Source organism: Mus caroli, unplaced genomic scaffold, assembly GCF_978045245.1.
Source record: "Mus caroli unplaced genomic scaffold, Mus_caroli_1 scaffold_4, whole genome shotgun sequence".
Classification (NCBI taxonomy): domain Eukaryota; kingdom Metazoa; phylum Chordata; class Mammalia; order Rodentia; family Muridae; genus Mus; species Mus caroli.
The window spans coordinates 26,653,736-26,668,367 of record NW_028227259.1 but is presented as its reverse complement, the minus strand read 5'-3'; the positions used below and the strand labels follow the sequence as shown (position 1 = coordinate 26,668,367).

General features: G+C 44.1%; 1 protein-coding gene and 1 pseudogene across 5 annotated transcripts in view; both read right to left on the bottom strand.

The window, feature by feature from the left end:
- The window catches only part of LOC147005065 (actin-related protein 3B-like), a 173,147-nt gene that overhangs the window by 110,983 nt on the left and 47,532 nt on the right, over positions 1-14,632 (bottom strand). The window lies entirely within an intron of this gene.
- Positions 10,257-14,632, bottom strand: LOC147005067 (chromatin remodeling regulator CECR2-like; annotated as a pseudogene).

Genomic DNA, 14,632 nt, shown 5'->3' with positions numbered 1-14,632 from the left:
AGTGCTTTAGAGAGCTGAGTGTGATATAACACAAGGATAGAATGCCCTCACTTTGGGTCTACTGATTGACCCTGATGGTATTTGCACCCTACTAATTGATGTTGCCCTAGTGCATTGGGAAGTCATGGATAGATGGAAATTCCTCTTTCTTTTGGAGAGACAATGAGACCTTTTTGGTGTTTGGGCTGCAGCAAAAATTTCTTCTTCTTTGAAATGGCTGTTTGCTGTTTGTGCAGTTGTGATGGATTTATTGAGATGGACTGTATTAGGTCTTCATGGGAGCCAGGGTCCTGGTGGGGTTAATGGGCCTGTACATAGGAATGAGAAGATGGAGCTGCAGTATCTTACTATGCAGAGGGTGTTTCCAGAAACCTACATAGCCAGCCCATGATGGAGAAGAATCTTATTAAGATGTCCTTCACACTGGTTGGGAGAGGAAGGAAAGAGAGATTGATTGGGCTCTCATTCAGAAATATTTGGTTGACTTGGACCTGAATGGTAAAGACGAACAGGAGCACATCAGCAACCTTGAGACCCAACAACTTCAGGTAGGGACAAGCAGCTCAGTCAGGCTAATACTGTCTGTCAACATTTGCCCCATTGGAATCACTTTGCTTTCCCCTACCATCTTTCTAATCCACACTCTCAACCAGCCGCCCACCTCATGGAATGCAGATGTTCATTTCTCTTTTTATACTCACATATTCAGAGAAGTTAGCCTCTTCTGAGAAACGAAATCATTGGCAAGTGGACCTTGCTGCTTTGCTTTAATCTGAAGTCTAGGAAGGGTGACAGATGAATAACATGCCACATTCATGCAAGTGTACATGATACATGGGATGTTATGCAGACCTCTGAGCTGCTTTTAGGTCCTGGGACAGAGGTCATGCGAGGGTCATGTGACTTGAGGTGGGAAGAACCTTGTAGGGTCAAAGTCAAAATGTAAATACCAATGAGTGCTTCTCATTGTCATTAATCTGGTGGGCATGTGGGCTTCTCCTTTCTTCTTGTAATGCCATGAGGTCTCTTCCCATTGCCCAATTCTTGGTTTCCACAGATAGAAGTCAGAGTGGTAGCTTGTCAGCCCATGTGTTTGTGAGTGTTGTATGACATTTTACCCTGCTTGTATATAACAGCAATGGTTTCAGTTAATAGATCAGTGTTAACTGTCCTGTTGAGGTGGTGGGAGACCGCAATCTGACAGCTGACATTTAGGTCTCCACCAAGCATGTATTTTTAATTATTATTAGATATTTTATCATATACACTTCAAATGCTATCCCAAAAGTCCATATTCCCTCCCTCTGCCCTGCTCCTCTACCCACCCACTGCCAGTTCTTGGCCCTGGCATTCCCTTGTACTGGGGCATAAAAAGTTTACAATACCAAGGGGCCTCACTTCCCAGTGATGGCTGACTAGGTCATCTTCTGCTACATATGCAGCTAGAGATATGAGCTCTTGGGATACTGGTTTGTTCATATTGTTGTTCCACCTATAGAATTGAAGACCCCTTCAGCTCCTTGCGTTCTTTCTCTAGCTTTTCCATTGGAGGCCCTGTGTTTCTTCTTATAGATGACTGTGAGGAGCATCAACTTATGTATTTGCCATGCATGGGTTTAATGCAAAGTTCCATCAGAACTTCAAAGAAGACCTAATTCCAACTCTCCTCAAATTATTCCACAAAATAAAAACAGAAGGTAATCTACCCAATTCATTCTATGAAGCCACAGTTACTCTGATATCTAAACCTCACAAAAACTAAACAAAGAAACAGAACTTCAGATCAATATCTCTTATGAATATTGATGTAAAATTACTGAATAAAATCCTCCCAAACCGTATCCAAGAACACATCAAAACAATCATCCACCATGACCAAGTAGGCTTCATCCCAGGGATGCAGGGATGGTTTAATATACGGAAATCCATCAAAGTAACCCACTATATAAACAAACTCAAAGACAAAATCCACATGATCATTTTGTTAGATGCTGAGAAACCATTTAACATAATCCAACACTCCTTCGTGGTAAAGGTCTTGGAAAGATGAGGAACCCAAGGCCCATACCTAAACATAACAAAATCAATCTACAGCAAACCATTAGCCAATATCAAACTAAATGGAGAGAAACTGGAAGCAATCCCACTAAAATCAGGGACTAGACAAGGCTGCCCACTTTCTCACTACCTATTCAATATAGTACTTGAAGTCCTTGGCAAAGCAATTCCACAACTAAAGGAGATCAAGGGAATGCAAATTGGAAATGGAGAAGTCAAAATATCACTATTTGCAGATGATATGTTAGTATATATAAGTAACCCTAAAAATTCCACCAGAAGATTCCTAAACCTGATAAACAACTTCAGTGCAGTACCTGGATATAAAATTAACTCAAACAAATCAATGACCTTTCTCTACAAAAAGATAAATGGGCTGAGAAAGAAAATAGGGAAACAACACCCTTCACAATAGTCACAAATTATATAAAATACCTGGGTGTGACTCTAACTAAGGAAGTGAAAGATCTGTATGACAAGTCTCTGAAGAAAGAAACTGAAGAAGATCTCAGATGATGGAAAGATCTCACATGTTCATGGATTGGCAGGATTAATATAGCCAAAATGACTATCTAGCAAAAGCAATCTACAGATTCAATGCAAACCCCAACAAAATTCCAACTCAATTCATCACTGGGTTAGAGAGGGCAAATTTCAAATTCATCTGGAAAAACAAAAAACCTAGGAAACAAACACTATTCTCAACAATAAAAGAACCTCTGGGGGAATCACCTTGCCTGACCTCAGGCTGTATTACAAAGCAATTGTGATTAAAAAAAAAAAAAAAAAAAAAAAAAAGCCTGCATGATATTGGTACAACCACAGACAGGTAGATCGATGGAATAGAATTGAAGACCCAGAAATAAACCCATACACCTATGGTCACTTGATCTTTGACAAGGGATCTAAAACCATCCAGTGGAAAAAAGACAGCATTTTCAACAAATAGTTCTGGCACAACTGGTGATTATCATGTAGATAATGCGAATTGATACATTCTTATCTACTTGTACAAAGTTCAAGTGTACATGGATCAAAGAACTCCACATAAAAACAGAGACACTGAAATTTATAGAGGAGAAAGTGGGGAAAACCTAGAAAATATGGGCAAAGAGGGAAAATTCCTGAATAGGACAGCAATGGCTTGTGCTGTAAGATCGAGAATTGACAAATGGGACCTCGTAAAACTGCAAAGCTTCTGTAAGGCAAAAGACACTGTCAATAACACAAAAAGACCACCAACAAATTGGGAAAGGATTTTTACCAATCCTAAATCTGATATGGGACTAATATCCAATATATACAAAGAGCTCAAGATGTTGGACTTCAGAAATACAAACAACCCCATTAAAATACGGTGTACAGAGCTAAACAATGAATTCTCAACTGAGGAAGTACATGAGGCTGAGAGGCTGAGAAGTATATGAAAAAATGTTCAACATCCTTACTGATCAGGGAAATGCAAATCAAAACAACCCTGAGATTCCACCTCACACCAGTCAGAATAGCTAAGATCAAAAATTCAGGTGACAGCAGATGCTGGCAAGGATATGGAGAAAGAGGAAGACTCCTCCATTGCTGGTGAGATTGGTAGCTGGTACAACCACTCTGGAAATCAGTCTGGCAGTTCCTCAGAAACTAGGACATAGTACTACCCAAAGATCCAGCAATACCTCTCCTGGGCATATACCAAGAAGATATTGTAAGTGGTAATAAGGACACATGCTCCACTATGTTCACAGCAGCCTTATTTATAATAGCCAAATGCTGGAAAGAACCCAGATGTCCTTCAACAGAGGAATGGATACAGAAAATGTGGTACATTTACACAATGGATTACTACTCAGCTATTAAAAACAATGAATTTATGAAATTCTTGGTCAAATGGATGTATCTGGGAGATATCATCCTGAGTGAGGTAACCCAATCACAAAAGAAATCACTTGATATGCCCTCACTGATAAGTGGATATTAGTCCAGAAACTTCGAATACCTAAGATACAATTTGCCAAACACAAGAAAATCAAGAAGCAAGACCAACATATTGATACTTCATTCCTCTTTTGAATAGGGAACAAAATATCTATGGAAGGAATTACAAAGAAAAATTTTGGAGCTAAGAAAAAAGGATGGTCCATCCAGAGACTACCACAGCTGGGATCCATCCCATAATCAGCCACCAAACCCGGACACTATTGCATAAGCCAGCAAGATTTCAATGAAAGGACCCTGATATAGCTGACTTATGTGAGGTTATGCCAGTGCCTGGCAAATACTGAAGTGGATGCTCACAGTCATCTATTGGATGAAACACAGGGCCCCCATTGGAGGAGCTAGAGAAAGTACCCAAGAGCTGAAGGGTTCTGCAACCTGATAGGTAGAACAACAATATGAACTTACCAGTACCCCTGAGCTCATGTTGCTAGCTGTATAGGTTGCAGAAGATGGCCTGGTTGGCCATCATTGGGAGTAGAGGCTCCTTGGTCTTGCAAAGTATGCCCCAGTACAAGGGAACACCAGGGCCAAGAAGTGGAAGTAGGTGGGTAGGGGAGCATGGGGGAGGGAGGGTACAGGGAAGTTTCAGGATAGCATTTGAAATGTAAATAAAGAAAATATCCAATAAAAATAAAAAAATTAAAAAATAAATAAAAAAAGAAAAATAATATTCAAAAAAAGAAAAAACTATACCATTGACTTTTTGTGGTTTTCATTTCTGTGTGTGTGTGTGTGTGTGTGTGTGTGTGTCTGTGTGTGTGTGTGTGTGTGTGTGTGTGTGTGTGTGTGTGTGTGTGTGTGTGTCTGTGTGTGTGTGTGTGTGTGTGTGTGTGTGTGTGTGTGTCTAGTGAATGACGTTGGGTGTTCCCTCAATAAATTTTAAAAGAAGGGCAAATTATTTATTTTTCATTCGTATAGTATATTCTGTCCCTTTCCTTCCCCCAACCCTCTCCCCTCCACCTCCCCTTTCCTGAAATCTACCTTCCGGGAAGCACTACTACTCTCAGAAAAGCACAGGCCTCCCAGGAACATCAACCAAATACAGCATAACAGGGGGCAATAAAACTCAGCACATGTTATCATATCAAGGCTTGGACAAGACATGGCAGGTCAGTGGAGGAAAAGGGTCCAAAAAGTAAGCAAAACATTCAGAGAGAGCCGTGCTCCCACTGTTAGGAATCTTGCAAGAATGCCAGGCTACACAACCATAACATAAATACTTAGGACCTAGATCAGACCCGCACTGGGCCTCTGCACTCTGTGGTAACCCATGTGTCCTTGTCAGTTGATTCTGGTCTCATGTTCTTTCTTTCTCTCTCTCTATATATATATTTTTATTTACATTTCAAATGTTATCCCCTTTCCTTGTTTCCCCTTTGAAAATACCCTATCCCCTCCACCTTCCCCCTGCTCCCTAACCCACCCATTCCCAATCGTGGTCCTGGCATTACCCTATCCTGCATTAAGGGGAAAAAAGGAAGATTCTGGGAGGAAGAGAGGGACCTTGGAGGGAGAGAGGAAGGGGAGGAAATAAGGGAGGCAGTGTCAGGTACTGGAAGGGATTGGAGAGAGGAACAGGAGGTTAAGAAATTGAAAAAAAAATTACATGGGGAGTGGAAGGATGAGGAACAGGGAATAGACCCTTGAGGCTCTCAGACATCAGGGAGATAGAACCTGTAGAGACCACCTCCAATAGATAGGTATGCCTCCCCCATGTCCCCCAAACCCCAAGGCGACCCCTGCCAATGCTCTCTGTCAAGGAATTGTGCCATCCACCCATCTCAAAGATTTTAACCAAGAAATGTTCCTGAGAAAAGGAAGAACAGGGACAAGAAATGGAGCAGAGACTGAAGGAAGGGCTGTCCAGGGACTTCCCTACCTGGGGATCCATCCTGTCTTCAGACACCAAACCAGACACTGTTCCTGTGGTCAAGAGGTGCTTGCAGACAGGAACTTGGAGTGATGTTTCTTTGGGAGGTGTGGCCAGCAACTGACCATTGGAGCCAACTATTACACTGAGCTCAGGGAACTCATTGCAGGAGCTTGCAGAAAAGCTGGAGGTGAAGAGGGGAATGGAATCCTATTGAAAAACAACATCTGCTGGCCGGACCACCCAGTGCTCCTAGACACTAGACCACCAACCCAGGAGTGTATAAGCAGGGATCTATAACTCCAGATACATTGTAGCAGAGAATGGCCTAACTGAAAGCAATGGGAGGCAAGGCCCTTGGTCCTATGGAGGTTTGATGTTCCAGTGTAGGGGGTTTCTCAATCAGTAGGTCAAGAAAGGGAGGGTGGTTGAAGGAGAATCCTCATCCAGGCACAGTGGGGGCTGAGAGTGCAGATGTATTTTGAGGGGTTAGTGGAGGGTAACCAGGAAGTGGCATATCATGTGAGATGTAACCCAATGGAATGATTAATAAATACATTTTTAAAACACACACGTAAACCAGGCATTTAATTTTACCAGTGAAGACTCAGTGGCAGTAGCCAGCTCAGAGAGTCAGTGAAAGCAACTAGCTGACCTTCCTACCCTGATGAACTCCCAGTAGGAAAGCAGTCTTTATCCCTCCCCATACTGTCTTAAATATCCATCAAGTTAAAGTCCTTCTTTCTAAGGCCAGACAGTGGTGGTTCATGTCTTTAATCCCTGCACTTGGGAGGCAGAGGCAGGCAGATTTCAGAGTTCGAGGCCAGCCTGGACTACAGAATGAGTTCCAGGACAGCCAGTGCTATACAGAGACATACTGTCTCAACCCCCCTCCCCAAAAAAGGCCATCCTTTTGTTTAATTATATTCATTCCCTTTCAACTGGTTAATTGCTCTACTTCTGGACATGGTGTTGACTTTAATTTGCTTTGCAATATATGTGAGTGATAGGGATGAACCACAGGACCAAAATGTATACTGAACAGAAAGCTCTTGGATTACAGGTCTGTGCTAGGGCTGAGCTACACCATAAAAAGGTGTTTTTCTTTTTTCTTTTTCTTTTTCAGGAATTAACACAATCTTGAGGTTTACAATGTGACCAAATATCCTGCAGCATAGATTAACCATAATCCCTTTCTTTTAGAAATCAAGCTCTCTGACAAGTGTCCTGATAGTTTCCAGGCATGTCTGAGTGCATCATCATGGGAACACGATGATTCCTAGGACATCAGAAATGGGGTCTTGAAGCAGTTTAAAAGGCAAAACAAACCTAAAAAGCACCAAGCCACCCCTGATCCTTATCCTAAGGGATAAATTCGCCTTCCCCCTTCTCACATAATTTATGGCAAGATATCACCATTCTTGACCTTGGCTCAGTGTCCTATGTGCTGCTGAATGGAAGTGTTTATGTCCAAGTGTCAACAAACAATCCAAAGAAACACTGAATTCAGTTAAACACGGAAGGTTTATTAAATGCACACCCCATGACAGAACAACCAGGACAACAGCTGAAAACTGTATGCTAGACATTTCTTAGGGCCAGCTCCATGAAAAAAAAACCACAAAGAGCTCATGCACAAGGACTGGAAATGCTGCCCTTACTCAAGCCGATTTAAACATAATAGTTCATATTGACCTTGAATTTGAAAGGTCTTATGTGAAACATATAGATGTGGAAATTTATAAGGTTAACAGACCTCAGATCTCCACTCCTTTTTCATCTTTGTTGACTGCAACAAACTGCATTATCCTCGGCTGGTTCAACTCCCTCTTAGGAGCTTTCCTTATCATGTATACCATGGCTCTGGCATTTTTAACGTCTTTGAGTCTCCAAGGTAATTTCAATGATACAGCTTCTTGTTTCAGTGTCTGGGATTCCACTTGATCTTTTGGGCTCCTCCTAAGGGCTGGCATCACTTATCCACCTCTGACCTCTGTAGCACTCTAAGTTCAGGTTGATCCACTCCACTACAGCTGCTGTTCTTGGTGATCATCCCATGGTACTGACAAATCCAATACACAAGGGTGTTCCACTCAAACTAGGCTTCACCAATAGCCTCTCATAGGCTCTCTTCATGGTGCCAAGCCTCAAATCCTTTTCATGACACCCTCAGTCCTGGGCCATCAACTACAGCTGAGGCTATACCTTCTCCAATGGTCTTCCATGATCTCTCACAATGCCAAGCATCAGCTGTTCTTCATGACACCTCATGCCTTCCAAACCAGTGCCACCTGGGTGACTCTTCCACATTACCAAGTCCAGAAGCTGCATGAAGTACAACCTTGCCTGTCTCTGAAACACAGCTTCTTTGTGCTCTAAGAAAACAATTCCCATATTTCAATTCAGTGATGCTGGTCTCTTCTTAATCATTGCTAATATCTTAGCTCCAGCTAACCCGAATCAAATGTCCCAGTAGTTCCTTCCATTCCTAAGTCTAGAGCCAGAGCCACATGGCTGAAGGTGCCGAGTTCGGCTGCTTACAGGAACTAGAACATGACCCTCTTGTACTATTACATTATCACTGGCTTTGTTTTCCAAATCCTTCACTGCCTAAGCTAGGCTATCCTGGTTCTTGCCCTGTAGATTGACCTTGAAAGGCATAGATCAACATGCCTGTCTCCTGGGATTAAAGGTGTGCATCACCATGCCTGAATCTAAATTTAGATGGGTAGAGTCTGACCCCAAGGTCCCACTTCCTTAATCTGTTATCTCCTAACATAGGATTTTGCTCCATTTCACGTCCTGGTGCCCCTTTAATACTCAAACCATGTATTTTATATTTTTCCTTTCTAAGCTTGCTATGCTTGTTAAAACTTATCTTTCTAAGACTTAACCAGAGAACAAAGTCTCTGCTGGGCTTTTCTGAAACTTCCCTTGTCAATGCAATTAATCTGAGGCTCTTCACCTTAGTCTCAGGCAGACTTGTCAGTCTAGGACAAAAACTAGCCACATTCTTCATCAAAATATGACAAAAACAGTCTTTCTGCCACATTCTGAAATTCTTCTCCTTTGAAATCTCTTGGGCCAGGTCAACACAGTACAAATCACTCCCAGCAACAAAGTCTTCCATATTCCTACTAGGATGACCCATTAAGCCACTTTTAAAGCATTCCTCTGTGTTCCAAATCCAAAGTCCCTAAATCTACATTCTTCAAATGAAAGCATGGTCAGTCCTATCCCAGCAATGCCCCATTCCCTGGTACCAACTTCTGTCTTTTTTTTTTTTTTCAAACGTGTGCAATTTTTTTCTTTAGACTAACATACATAACAAACCTGAGTAGTCACTTTCACAAAATGTGATTGTGCTAGAAAGTGTTGTTTGATGCCTTCTAGATCACAGGCCTGACAGGCCCATGAAGAAGCCACTTTATCTTCTGATAAGTAAAACACTCTAGAATCCAAATTCCTGGCTTACAACTATCTGGTAGAGCTGGTGGAAAAGCAGGAAGGGACATGCTTTCCCAAGTCCAGAACTTAGGCCACCAGAGTGAGAGCAGCCTGTCCTATGGCTGCAACACCCAGTAAAGCCCCATGACAGCACCGTCCAATCAACTGTGAAATGAATGCTGAGGAGGACATGTTGTCTCCGAGGCCAGCTGCAGAGGAAACAAGTTGAGGGAAATATATAAGCTGCAGCCTTCTGGATCTCTTCTCCTATTTCCTCAGGCATTCAGTGAGACCTGACTGTACAAAGACAGAGAATCTTCCAGTACAGTATGCTGGCCATATCGGGGAAGGACTCCCAACTCTTCCATGTACCCACCTGACTGTCCCACTATATATACAATACAGTCACCACAAAAAAAAAAATAATTTTAATTTGGCAACATGAAACTTCTGTAAACTGGACCAGCTCCAAAAACATTTATACTAAAGTAGTCCCTTCACCAAATATATACCTGAGATTAGAAGCTCATGAAAGTTTAAAGGCACCACTCCAGCATTACATGTACACTCCACCCAAGTTTAAATTGATTTTCCCTGGACAAGAGTCTTGGGATTTGGAGAAGCCAGCAAGAACTCCAGGTATATTGCTGTGGGTAAGTTTGTCAGCTGTGCAGATGATCCCAGCTACAGGCCAGCCAGTTATCTAAAGAGTATGCACCTAAGGCTTATACTGTTCAGCTCTGAGGAAGGCTTGATTCACAGTGAAGAGGTGGAAACGGAAGACAGGACAGAGATGTACAGCATTCATTCCTCCAAATCCGCCAGGCCTGACTTATGGTCTCCACAAGCAGCCGTCCACTTCCTTAGGGCTTAGGTCCTCCCTAGACTAGCTCTGATCCAGAGGTAGTATTGGGATTTTACGAGTCAGCAACTGTTCTGGTGACTCCACAGGCGCCCAGGTCTTTTGGAATAAGGACTGTGACTGGACTGGATGCATTTGCAATCCCGTTGGTCTGTGTACTTCTTGAAATGTGCCTCTTAATCTGCTTCAAGTGCCAGTCTGCTCCATCATCGAAGCCTGAAAGTGACCTAGGCCCTCTTTGTGACAGAAGTTGAGGGAACGCTCTGGAGAGAGGCCATTGGGTTGGGTGGCTACTGGGTGGGGATGTGGATGGGCAGGCACAGAGGATGGGTATGCCCTGGGGTGAAAATGACTGGCTGATAACTGAGGAGTATATGGAGACCCTGTCTGCAGCATCACACTGTGGGGTGGGAAAGCAGATGAACCAAAAGTCATTCCTGAACTCAGAGATGGTGGTGGAGTTCCATAAAGATAGACACTGGTTGACAGTGAGTTCTGCCACTTGGGAGCTGCATCATGGTTGTCGAGATCTAGAATTTTGGGGGACTCTCTGGCCTCTCCACAGATTCATCCATCTTTTCTTCTTCTGGACCAGAATTGTGTCCATCAGGAGGAACAACCTTAGCAGTCACTGCATCCATTTGAGTTGGAGGAGTTAAGGCAGAATTTAGTGTCTCACAACCTTGCAGACTAGACAGGACATTCTTCTCTGGGAAGAGGGAGCATGGAGGGTGACTCCCTGGGGGTCCACTTGGGCTTCTCTGGGAAGGGAGAGATCTCTGCCAATCAGAAAACCCTGTGGACATGTATAATGAGGAGTCCTCTGATAGGGGTGGTAGGAAGGCAGAGAAGAAGGCTGGTAGGTATATCTCATTCCTTGCTGAGGATGGTACCTAGGAAAGAGTCCAGGTTGGGGACCATTATCCTGGAACCCCCTGGGAGGAAAGGACTGAGGCTGTGATCCTGAGGACTTTCCTCCCATCATAGAGCCCAAGCCTTGCAAACTTGGACTCATAGAGTACTGTGTAGCTGAGTTAGAGTATTCTATGCCAGGCATGTATAAGGGAGAAAACTGGTTCACCTTGCCTGCCATCCAACCGGGATCTGTGCAAAGAGGTGTAGTAGCATTCGGTCCTATGCATAGCATGGCTTCTTGCAATGTTTTACCCCTGGGGCAGATTGGCTTTTCTGGACCACTACCATCAAGGCCCTTCCCCTCTGACCTACAGGGAGATGCTTCACCAAGGACCTCATTTTCAGGTAGATTCCCCATCTCTGCCACTATGGAGAAGTCTCTCAAACAGCCTTGCACAGCTGGGCTGCTGTAGCTATTGTCCAAAGGCCAGGTGTTCTTGTTCTTTGATGTGTTAGAAGTGTCTGCAGAGTCTGAAGCATCACTATTGAGTCAGAAGTCCTCTGTTTCCCTTTCTTGTGGTGAGCTTTGCCTGGTACCGCTGGCTTGCAAGGGAGGTGCAGGGTGAAGTAGTTGTTTGAGGTATACCCCCTCTGAAGAACAAATGCTTGCTGCTTTCTCTTCATGTCCAGGCAAAGGCTCTGGGTCTTCCTCAGGCTCTTGTGTTTCAGTCATCTCCTGTGTACTCCCAGGGTTGTCCAATGCAGTCTCGGGCTCTGACACACGTACTGATGACGAATGAGCTACCTTTGGAGAGGGACCAGTTATTGGGGAGGAGTGCGCTGGAGGGGGGTGGTAAGGCATACCTGGGGGAAAGACTCCGGAGGGTAGCTGCTTCATGGCAATCATTTCAGGGCTGTCCATCATGGATTCCCCTACTTGTGCCCCCCGGGGCACCTGGGAGGGCCCTCTGAATCCAGGACTTGGTGCTGGAGTTGGAGGTGTCTGCAAACCATGTCCATCAGACTTACAGGGTGGCTGCATATACCCTGAGGAAGGAACACCATGAGGTAGAAAGCTTGACTGTTTAGTCCACTGGTTTGGTGGGATAGGTTGTCTCATCACTCGGCCATCCATCACATGACCAATGGTATGAGGGTGGTGAGAGGGTCCTGGACCCAGGTGGGGCTTCTCAACTGGCCCCAAATATCCAGGGTTTACAGTACCATGGTTCCCATTCCAAACAGCAGGGTGTCCTCGATTTAGATACTTGTATGAATGATAAATATGACCAGGAGGAATTTCAGACCTTTCAGGAAAGTCTGGGGGTCGGGCTGGAGTCCCACCATGCCTAGAAGGAATAAATCCTGCCTGGAATGGAGCTGGTGGATACATGTTTCCAACTTGACTGGGACAATTCATCTGCCCAAGCTGTAAGGATGGGACATGTGACACCATATTGGAAAGGTCTGAAGCACTGAGCAGGGATAACCAATGGTTACTAATTCCAACTGGATACTGTATAGCAAAGGTTGGGTGTTGCAAGGGCTCCTCTGGGGGCACCTCTGGAATTCGAGAGGAGCCATGTAAGTTGATGGGTTCTGATCCTTGAAGAGAGCCAAATGTTCCTGGTGCTGCTGGCTTCATTTGGTTTAAAAGGGATGCGTGACTAGGCACCCTACCACAATGCAGGGGGCAAGAAAAGCCTTGGCCATTTGATGTGCCGACCTCTGGAGGGAGTTGTACGGAACTGCTGCTCTGATTGTCCCCTGAGCAGGCAGCTCAGTGTGCTGCAGGCAATGATTTTCCCCCATTCTTTACTGGTGGCTGTTTCCTGCTCTACACTTCTGTGTTTCTTGAGAGAGTCCAAACATGGCTTCCACTATTTCTACCAGACTGACTCCTTCTTTTTTAGCATTTTTCATCCTCTTTGATCCAAAATTCTTCATCTGTGTCTCCATCTTCACCAGGAAAGTGTTTTGTCATGGCCCGATGGAAACACTGCTCTAAATTGTCAGACATCTTGGTATATTCATTACTGTCACCATTGTATTTTCGGCAATTTTTGAACATGGTCTTCGTGACATTTACAAATTCCTCCCTGGTAAACTATGAACCTCCATTTAATTTCTTCTCCATGCTTGAAATATCCATGGGGGTCTTAATAATCTGGTAATAGTTGGGGGCATAAGATTCATCCACAGGTTCCAAGAAGGGCCAGGAATTCTTGTGAGCCTTCGCCACATCTAGAACTTTTACATGGCTGTGAAATCGTCATCCAATTCAAAGAGGTCCTTGGTCTTCTTCCATTCCCTCATAGGAGAATTCAGATCCAAATGGGAAAGTTCTGGGGGTAGCTCCTTGCCTTTAGCCAATAGCCATGCTCATTCTTCCCTGAGCTTTCTCCTCTTAGCCCAGACTTCCTCTGCCTTGACCTTTTTCCTCCTTTTCATGCATTCTCTCCTCCTTTAACATCTGATCTTGCTCCTTCTTCTGCACTGCAAGAAAGATCGGTCATTCCTCCTCCTCCCACCTGTGCTTCTGTTTTTCTATCTTGGTGAGCATGGGAGTTTCCTCTAGCTTGATGAATTGGATGGGCAGGTGGACAGATATAAACCTGTGTTGCAGCTCTGGCTTTGTGCCCTGTGGACGTTTTCCCTTCTGAGCAATCATGTTGCAGATTTCAGGCAGGAAGTCCTGCTAAGGAGCTTGTAGAGTTGCTGCTCTTGGAGAGAGGTCGGCTCTCAGGAAGCTCTCAGTAACCTGTCTCCATTCTTCTGTTAGACACAGGATCCACCAAGTACCTTGGCCTGCCCCTCCGGATCCATTTCTTTTGTGTAGGTCAGATGTCAAGGAGTTTTCTTCCTGCTTTTCACTGGATATAATCTCCTCCTGTAGTTTTTTTTTTTCGTTTTGCAGGCCTTCCTCTTCTTTTGTCTGTTTTTCCTGGAACATTTGAGACTTTTTTTTTTTTTTTTTTTTTTTTTTTGCCTTTCACTTTCCCTGCTCAAGGAGAGTTCTCCATTGGACCTTCCGTGTACTAGGTCTTCTTTGTACATTTGTGTCCCATAGAAGTACCAGTACAGTGCACCTGAATTGTCTTCACCTAGAGGTTCAACTCGGAGACTGTCTGCATCCAGACCCTTGAGAAGATCAAAGACATCATCTGCAACAAGCAGGTAATCACAGAGAAGATGCAGGATCTCTACTCATGTACGCAGAGGAAGGTTTGAAAACTGGGATCTCTCAGAGGATTGGGCTTTCCTTCTTCAAGCTCACAACCTTAGTTAACAATATCTTCCATGTAGCCTTGGAATGTCTGAGACGTGATACCTCTTCGCTAATAGCAGCCTTGAAGCAGGCAGGCAATCAGATCACTGATAAATACCAAGTCATCTCTGTGAAGAGCTGCCTCTAACTCCTCGATCTCGAAGTTGAGCAGGCATAACGCCTTGTGAAAGAACAAGCAGAATTGTGCGATTGCTGGGACTTCCCACCAGGAGCAGAGCATGCCCAGCATGGCCATGCAGCCTTCCTCTGGGCACAT